Raw genomic sequence first — 10,307 nt, 5'->3', positions numbered from 1 at the left:
TTCTGAAGAGACTTTCCCTTTCTTCCCTCAGAGGGATAATACATTCCGACATAACGCATTCACTTATCGCCTCCGGATATGCAATGCCTTCACCCCTATCTATACTTTTTTGGTGCAAATTGACATCCGGAAAGCTATGCAATCGTATTTGATTTTGGTAAAGTCTTTGGCTGTCTGTTCTAAACAATCTTCGCATACTATTAGGAGATAGTTTACAATAGCCAAGATCGCATAGAATGATTATACGGTTCAAAGCAGCAACCAAAATAGCCGATACTATCATCTCCAACCTATGCGCACATCTTTGCTCTCTCATATGTTGCGTGTCCCAAATACCTGTAGTTACACAATTGGATACAAAATCCTTCCAGCACATAACCAGATTGTGTAGCTTGTCAAAGTTCTCCAGCAGCAATGAACTGCAGATGTATTGTGTGCGAACATGTGATGTTGGTTTACTTGCCTTGGACCGATGTCTTGTATTCTGTTTCCTCATGTCTGGGCCTTGTAGTGGTGCAGGCTTTACAACTCGACGACGAAACTCATTCACATCACATTTGTAGAAGGATGTACTGAACATTCTCTTTGCCTCTAACACAACAGACTTCCACTCATCACTACTACGAGACACAGCACTACTACTCATGTCTTTCCCCACACACATATCCACGATGAGGAAGAACTGAGCTAGTATAGTGTACGCATCATCAAAGAATGGTAAAAACTCACTGGCACTGAAGAGGTCTGAAGATGCCACACTGAATTCTTTCAAATCTGTATGCTCACCTCCTTCCTCACTCTTCAACAGTAGCAGATCACCATTATAGCAGGAACAGTACATTTCCAATATCTCAATCATGTCCAAAGAGGCGATTTCCTGTAGAGCAGCCCTGGATTCGGGTACATGAGTCGCAATGGTGTCAACAATACATTGTAGGACATGGAACACATACCAGAACTCCACCATAAACCCCAAATCGTCAGGCAAGGAGCATACTCCTGTAGCAGAATCATTTACAATGCGAATATTCGGTGGAGGTACTTTCACTTCCGATTGACCAGGATCATCGCTGAACACGTCCTGGAAGATACTGTCCAATGCTGATAATCTGCGCTGTAAGCAACTAATAAAGGTAGCGGGCCCCAAAACATATCCATGAAAGGTGCGTCCAGGAATTCTCGCTATATAGCTGGCTACCTCAGGAGATGTGGCTGTTTGATGATCTGCTTTAAGCACTGAATCAACTGCTCCGCATTCCTCTAGATATTCATACACGTAATGGTGAACACTGTGATGAGTTACGAGGTAAGAAAGAAAATCGTTTACCCATCCAGTTCTCGTACGAACCTTTTCTAGTAACTCATCGTGTCGTCGCTGGCAACGTGGGAACACAGACTGTACTGCACTGTATGCCTTCTCAGCTTGTTCCAACAGCTCCTTTTTCTGATTGTCTGCTTCTGGCACAACTCTGTTGGCAGCCTCGCTGTGGAACACTTTGGCAGACTTCTTCGTCCCCTTACTGGTCCTTGGCATTGTGAAAAATGTGAGTTTTCAGGTTAAGGAATCTTGGCGACGTCTCTGAGCACCTCCGAGTTGTCTCGCACTTGTTAAAAACTGTACTTGTCCTTGAGCTGCAACTTGTAAACGTGACTAGACGTTCGGCATGGCGAGGCAGTGTTGACCGTGAGAACTCAAACTGCACCAGTGTAACGATCAGAGCTGGTATGGGTCTGCCAATAACTACAATTGTACGTTCTACTAGTACTACTCAAGCATATGTCCCGACACTTGCTTGATTTCGCACTGTAACGGATGGGTGAATAATTCACATTACCTGCTATATTCATTGCAAGTACAGTGTCCCTATAGCAGCAGGTGGCAAATAATGCCGGTCCAAATTCACTGGGTTTTTTTTTAAAATACAGGGACACGTACTATGATGCAGGCGCAGACATTCACAAGTTACTCAGTCGATGGGTTTCACGCTCTGAGCGAGTATTGTGGTAACTGCGGAATTACTTGGGTGGCTTGAATGGTAACCATGGGAACAATTGCAGAATACATCACCTACAGTCCATTCAGAAAAAGATGAGCGCTGGCCCCGGACAGCTCCCGTGTTTGGGCATTTTGCCAGTAAAGCGAGATTCGAAACTTGAAAAAGGGTCCTGTATCTGTAGTTGTGTGCTCGGTCAAAATATTTTCTTACCTGGACACATTGATACCAACAGATTCAGAAAAACATAACTTGCACATACAAAATGTGTCTTAGTTTTATGCTATAGGTCCATCATTACCGATGAGTACCCCGCGCATACATTAGATGCCTGGTACACAAAGGGTTAACGGATTAGTCCCCTTTTGTCGATTGATGGATCAATCGGTAGATTCGGCTCTGTTTTTCTTTCCTTTCTTTCTTGTTTTGAATTGTATGTTGAACTCATTGGATTTTTTGTATTCTGTATCTCGTTATCGTTATATTTTCCTCTAGCCCTCTCGCTTAGGATGAGCTTTCTTTTTTATGGCAGCTTAAGCGAAGGCTATATACCTGCTTTATGCAGGTTGATGCCAACGCGAACAAGCAAAATAATAATAATAACTCGAGTACTCGCGCGGTTTTTTCAAAAATAATCGTACTCGGAATAAATCAGAGTACTCGTTCATACATTTACTACAGAAATCTGCAGTTTCAGGGCAGCAGTCAGCAGATGGTGATATGCAGACTGTGTGGTGAACATTTGTTCACGAGTAGAGAGAGGCCAAATGACCCACCACCCAATATTCCCGAGAAAAATGACGGCTTCTCGGTTCAATCAGGGTTGTATCATGTTATTTTAAAGCCCTTGGTGTGCAGTTTTTAGGAGATGAAAAATACTCGAATACTCGAATATTCGATCGGAGAAAATCAGAGTACTCGAACTCGGGATCTCAGTGCTTACTTTCACCCCTATTGTAGACCATGGTAGAATGTGGAAGAGCATACTCCATAAAAGGTGGTAGCCAAGGTACGTGAAAGCATGGATTGCCCACACGTACACACATGTGCCGAGTGTATCACCCAGGAGAAGGTGGATGAGTGGTGTCGCGAAGTGGATGTTCTGGCTGAGTTCGCCCGCACCCAACCACAAGCGGCATTTGCTGCCTTCGGCCAGGGAGTTCGCCATTAGTGGTCCTTTGTCCCCCGGACAGTGCCAAATACGGCCGACCTGCTCGCACCCTTGGAGGAAAGAATCCGTAGCAAATTCATCCCTGCCATCATCAACCGCGTCCCGCCAGGAGACATCGAGCGTGCCATGCTGGCCCTACCGTGCAGGGACGGAGGGCTGGGGATCGTCAACCCATCCTCCCTTGCCTCCCAGTTCCAGGACTCTATGCATATTACCAAGTCTCTCGTGCAGAAGATCCTCCAGCAAGATCAGTCAGCAGAAGGCGTCCCAGCTGCCACCATCACAGCGAAGGCAGAGATTGTTTCCCAGTCCCGGCGCCTGGCGAAGGAAGCTGTTGCCTCGGTCATTGCCACCTCCACCAGCACCACAGAGCGCACCCTGAATCTTGCTGCTGAAAAGGGCGCCTCCAGCTGGTTGACCTGTCGGCCCCTTCGTCAGTATGGTTTCAACCTACACAAGCAGGCGTTCTGGGACGCTCTCTGCCTACGGTATGGTTGGACCCCTCCAGGCCTGCCAACAGAATGTGTGTGCGGCAAAGCGTTTTCACCGGAACACGCGCTGTCTTGCCCAACTGGTGGCTACCCCGCCATGCGGCATAATGACCTTCGGGATCTCACCGCATCTCTCCTGCGTGAAGTGGCCCATGATGTCCAGGTCGAGCCACATCTCCAGCCGCTAACCGGTGAGACCTTCCGTCACCGCTCCGCCATCTCCGAGGATGGTGCCCGCCTGGATGTGGCCGCATCGGGTATCTGGGGTGGACGTTTCGAACGGGCACTACTGGACATCCGGGTATTCAACCCGCACGCCCGCTCCAACCGCCAACAGTCCATCACGGCCACCTACCGGAAGCATGAGGCCGAGAAAAGGCGCGCGTACGAAGAACGCGCCCGGGAAGTTGAACACGCGTCTTTTTCTCCCATTGTGTTCAGCGCTTCCGGCGGCTACGGCAAGTCCGCCTCCGCTTTTTTCAAGCGTGTCGCCTCTATGCTCGCCGACAAGAGAAAGGAGCCCTTCTCCTCACTTCTTGCCTTTATTAGGTCAAGGGTTTCCTTTTCTCTTGTTCGTGCCTCCAATGCCAGCCTCCGTGGTCACCGCAGGCCACGGTCTCAAGATGCCCGCCAGAGAGTCATTGACTCTGATGCTTCTGTGGTCCTTGCTGCTGCAGAGTGCTTTCGGTAACTATCCGTGGTGTGTTAAAGTTTGGCTACTGTTCTGCTTCATCCCCCCCCCCCCTTTTCATGATTTTGCATGTTATCGTTTTCTCGGATTCCGGTTTTCCACTCTGTTATGTTCGAATCCATAGTCTGTCTGTACATGATTTGTACGCAACTTCTCATTGTTTTTCTTTTGTTTTTTTTTGTTTTTTACCAGGCGTGGGCCATCCCCTGATCATAGGTGCCAAAGATAAAAGAAGCCAATAAGGCCGCACAGGTGGTGTTATAGCAGGTCCCAGCCACTGTTGTTGTTGATTTCCGGGGATCGCTTCCTGATGTTGATGGCCTCTCGGATCCTCCTCCTGGGGCGGTCACGCTCAGAGCCAAGAACCCGGATACCCGAGAAGGCCGTTGCTCCCAATGGCAATGGTTCAGATGCATGCTTGGCTGCAAAATGCTCACCCAGCGCGGTGCCGCTCACTGTGTTGCGTGCATCGTTGTTGTGTTCTTTTGTCCTGGTGGCGAGGCTGCGGTACGTCTCTCCGACATATTTATCACCACATTTGCACTCGAGGTGGTATACGACGTTTCGCTCTGTGCATGCCTCTGAACCGGACATGCAGGCGACACAAGCAGCTTTGGGCCGCCCCCGTTTACGGGGCTTGGACGGGTCTACATACCTACGGCATGGTGGTTTGCGGAGGGCAGACGTGCAAATCATAGAACTTAGACGGCGGTTCCTGTAGATCAGCTGGGCATTTATCTTGTACTTCCGGAGTAATTTATGAATTTTGTTGTGGATATATTCGGTGTAAAACGGCAGGTTGAGGGTGACACGGTATTCATTCTGCACTCTTCCACGTCGGGGGCGCATAGCTCGTTCACGTGCCGAAACTATAACTGACTCTGGGAAGTTGTTGAATTTTAGGATGTTGGTTACTTTTTCTTCACTTCTTTTAAGGGTGTCAGCATCGGAGGATAGACGGACGGCACGCAGGAACTCAGAGGAAGCAATTGCTTTCTTTTGCTGGTTGGGAGCTGACGAGTTGTAGTCTGATACCAGTCCGCTGTGACAGGGCTTGCGGTATAGTTCATAGGATATAGGTCCATCTGGTGAGACATGGACGGTCGTGTCCATGAAATTGATTGAGCCAGTCAACTCCGTGGATTGGTGAGTGAATTTAATATTAGGATCGGCATTATTGAAGTGATCTAGGAAACTCTGCAGAAGTTCCGGACCGATGTTCCACACAATGAAAACATCATCGATGTAGCGCTTGTACAGAACTGGGCTAGCAGGTGCACCACGCAAGAGCGAACTCTCTAGGTCATGCATGTACAGGATGGCAAAGGGGGGGGGGGCGCTAGGTTATTGCCCATAGCCACACCATCCTTCTGGTGGTACACCTGCGCTCCAAACCGGAAGTAGTTAGAGCTCAGCACATGTGCGAGGAGCTCCTTGACCTGCCCAATTCGGAAACGGAACAGGTCGATGCTGCCCTCGTGTTGTCGGAGGACTCTCATGACTGCTGCAATGCCATCGTTAATCGGGATGCTAGGGTAAATAGCCACCACATCCATAGTCACAATGATGGTGCCGGACGGGGCCTTGAGGTTGGGAAACGCACTCCTCATACACTGGAGTGCTTCAACAGTGTTCTCCAGGTGTGCTGGCACGACCTGGAGACATTGATTGAGGATGCGTTCGAGGACTATGGATATGTTTTTAAGTGGGCTGCCGCAGGCCGCAACGACTGGTCTGAGAGGAATATTGGACTTGTGGTCTTTTGGAAGACCGTACATTTCAGGGAAGCTGTTGTCGCCCGGCATCACGGCTGTGTATAAATCCTTTTCCAAGGACTTCTCGGGTATCCGGGTTCTTGGCTCTGAGCTTGACCGCCCCAGGAAGATCTTCTTTTTTTAAAAAGTGTTTGCACACTCTTGGCTGCTGCTGTGGCACTTTTGTATTTTCGAATAATAATAATAATAATTTCCTCCTACTCCACGTGGCTCTAACTGCCTCCCAGTGTTAGACAAGCTCCAGATATGCCCAAATTCCGTACCCTCGTCAGACAGCACTTCAGTATCTCCCAGTAAACAAAATCACAGTCACCACTTCCGCTGCATAGCTCGCTGAGCATCCCATTGCTTTGTAAGTTGCTAATCCCTTCCCACTTTGTGTACGTGGCGTGCTCTTCATTTTCTTTTTCTCTCCTTCCGTGGTTGGTCTCACCCTCTCCTCAATTCAATTGGCTGTCTTGACATGCCACGAGGTGCAGAAATAAAGAAATACTTCGAAGTAAATAAATAGATAAATAAATAAACTCAACTGAAGATCACGTCACAAGAATGTGGCAAACTCTACTGAAGATCACGTCACAAGAATGTGGCAAACTCAACTGAAGATCACGTCACAAGAATGTGGAGAACTACGAAACATAAATCGTGTGCCATTCAGGATGTCCAAGGTTAGCAAGGCAAGCAGCACTCGGAGACCATCAGCGATGCGGAGCCCGTCGATGCTACAGTGTGAGGGCGACCGCGGTGACCTCTGAGGCACGCAATGGCCGAGCGAATCAGCGCAAAGCCAAGCCGACACGGGACATACATGTACGCCATCATGACCGAATACGGCTCCTTCCGGAATTCCGCTTCTCGCAAAGCATTGTGGCGAGGCGCTTGTAAAGTGCACTAGCGGCCTTTCCCTGCCCTCCAGGCCAGTGGCGCTGAATACGAGTGGTACAAACACTGCATGTTCGACTTCCCGCACACGCTCCTCGTACTCGTAGATTCTACTTCAGTCGACCTACCCTTATAACGATAACCTCTATAACGATATTACCCTTATAACGATATTTTTCTGCCAAACCAAATCACTCCCTTGCCTTTTGTATACAATGCCCTACCCTTATAACAATATTGCTATAACGATATTACCCCTATAACGATATAAAATGTCCTGACCAATCAACATTTTCCATTTTATAACAATATCTAGCAGGGAAGATGTAGATCCCACTATCCAGGTAGGGCAAGCTTCACTTGATAAGTCGCTGGGACATGACGAAATGCAATGGGGGCACCATGTACCAGTGGGCACCTTGCTGTGTACATAATGTGCATGTATGTCAGTTTTTCATGCTAGGAAGAGTGTAAAAAATGAACAAAATTCATGCATTATGACGTGTATGTATGAAATGAACCAGTTACCCCTATAACAATATTACCCTTATAACAATATTTCTTGGTCTGACGCAAATATCGTTATAAGGGTAGGTCGACAGTAGTGGCGGCGCTAGCGCTTGGCATATGTAGCGCGCGGAGAGGGAGCGAGCCTGATTTGAGCTACTCAGTACTACTACTACTACTACTACTTAGTACCACTACATGTACTTATGGTTGATAAAATAATATGGTGGTAAAGACACACCTGGCAATATGGCGGTAAACACACGCCTGCCCACACACGCTCTCTAGGCTGCAAAGTTCTGGCACAGAGCTCTCCTTCTCACCACCACCACCATCAGTTCGCGCCTGGCGCCTGGTTGATGCATGGCCGGCGGTATCCGGCATAGCAGGCTGGTACATCAAGTAGCGCATGGCACATAGATGATGACACAGCAACGACATAGCTCGATTGCGACGTACATTTCGTCCCCGCTGGACTCATCAGGCAATCTTCTTCTTGGATGTCTTCATACGGAGCTTGACTCGGGAGAATGAAATTGAAGACACCACTGCAGCTGTACTTATGGTTGATAAATATGGTGGTAAAGACACACCTGGCAATATGGCGGTAAACACACGCCTGCCCACACACGCTCTCTAGGCTGCAAAGTAATAGTTAGTTCTGGCACAGAGCTCTCCTTCTCACCACCACCACCATCAGTTCGCGCCTGGCGCCTGGTTGATGCATGGCCGGCGGTATCCGGCATAGCAGGCTGGTACATCAAGTAGCGCATGGCACATAGATGATGACACAGCAACGACATAGCTCGATTGCGACGTACATTTCGTCCCCGCTGGACTCATCAGGCAATCTTCTTCTTGGATGTCTTCATACGGAGCTTGACTCGGGAGAATGAAATTGAAGACACCACTGCAGCTGTACTTATGGTTGATAAATATGGTGGTAAAGACACACCTGGCAATATGGCGGTAAACACACGCCTGCCCACACACGCTCTCTAGGCTGCAAAGTTAGTTCTGGCACAGAGCTCTCCTTCTCACCACCACCACCATCAGTTCGCGCCTGGCGCCTGGTCGATGCATGGCCGGCGGTATCCGGCATAGCAGGCTGGTAGATCTACATCAAGTAGCGCATGGCACATAGATGATGACACAGCAACGACATAGGTCGCACGTTTCGTCCCCGCTGGACTCATGTACTAATACTAGTACTAGCGCGCCTTTCACTTCACTCAGTCTGTTCAGACAGTATTGTCAGTCGTAGGTCTACATCAGGTACATGTAGGTCTACAAGTCATGGTGTATGCATCTTGACTTGGCATGTAAGTGGCAGCGATAGCACCATAATCATTACCCATCACGGCATCAGGCAAGCACCTAACACCGCGCGCTTATGACTGTGATCTGGTGATAGGTAGCACGAGCACCTGAATGATATCTTTGGATGCGAGGATAATATAAATTTCCTGTGGAAGTTGTGCCAAGTAGTTGTCATTTGTGGGACTGGTCTCATGTTCATTGCCTGAACTGGCTGAAGTCGCATACGTCTCTACCTCTGGTCATCTCGCTCGGTGTAATTCGAGTGTGTCGAGTGAAAATATTTCGTCATGGATGACGACAGCAGGACAACAAACAAGTCTTCGGAAGGAACGGGTGCTGCGGACCAAGCCGAGGCTGTCGCCCAAATGGTGCCAGAAACAAAGAGAATGGAGTTGTTGGAGGCGTGCAGTGCAGTAGAGTCTGTGTTTCCAGTTTGCCGGCAAAGACATGAAGTGTTGTTAGAGGAGGTTCGCCGCAGCAATTCACTTGATCAGCATAATATGCTGTTATCGTATATCTCCAGCCATTACAGTGTGCATCAGAGCACATATCAGCATTATAAATGTATGGGAACCCAATCAGCGTTGGAAGCAGACAAGCGAACAAGTGATAAGAAAACCTACTACGTTGGAAGAATCCAAGGACTCTCCTCGGATGCATGTAACGTTATCCTCAGGCCCAAAACCTTTATAAGTTGTTTGCAGCACATCCTGGCAGGATTTGACAGCATCTTTGAGGACGTGTTCAGCGACAAGCCCGGCCAATGCCATGTTAAAGTACCTCCAAAGAAGTTCATCGATTTGAAGAAGATTGTTCCAGGTGCAAGCAGGTTGCCGGATGATTTTGGATTCATGGTGGAGTTCTGGTGTGTATTCCATGGCCTACAATGTATTGTTGACACCATTGCAACTCATGTACCGAACTCCAGGGCAGCTCTACAGGAAATCGCCTCTTTGGACATGGTTAATATCTTGGAGATGTACTGTTCCTGCTATGATGGTGACCTGTTGCTGTTGAAGAGTGACTGCTCTGAAGTAGGCGGGCATCCATTTTTGAAGGAGTGCACTGCGGCATCTTCAGACCTCTTCTGTGCCAGTGAGTTTCTACCATTCTTTGATGATGCATACACAATACTTGCTCAGTTCTTCCTCATTGTGGATATGTGTGTTGGGAAAGGAGCCAGCAATAGTGATGTGTCTCGTAGTAGTGATGAGTGGAAGTCTGTTGTGTTGGAAGCAAAGAGAATGTTCAATCCATTCTTCTACAAATGTGATTTGAATGCGTTTTGTCGTCGGGTAGTGAAACCTGGACCACCACAATGCTCACGCATTCATCAATCGATTCCAATATGTGAGTGCCAGTCTGGCACATTATGGGACAGTGATAGCGTGCGGTACATCTTCAGTGAAGTGCTGCTGGAGGACCTTGAAAGGTTATACAAGTTACTGGAATACACCCATCAGTATGCATCCAGAT

This window comes from Sycon ciliatum, chromosome 4, assembly GCF_964019385.1.
Source record: "Sycon ciliatum chromosome 4, ocSycCili1.1, whole genome shotgun sequence".
NCBI lineage: Eukaryota > Metazoa > Porifera > Calcarea > Leucosolenida > Sycettidae > Sycon > Sycon ciliatum.
The sequence above is the reverse complement of the archived record's forward strand: the minus strand, read 5'-3'. Positions refer to the sequence as shown.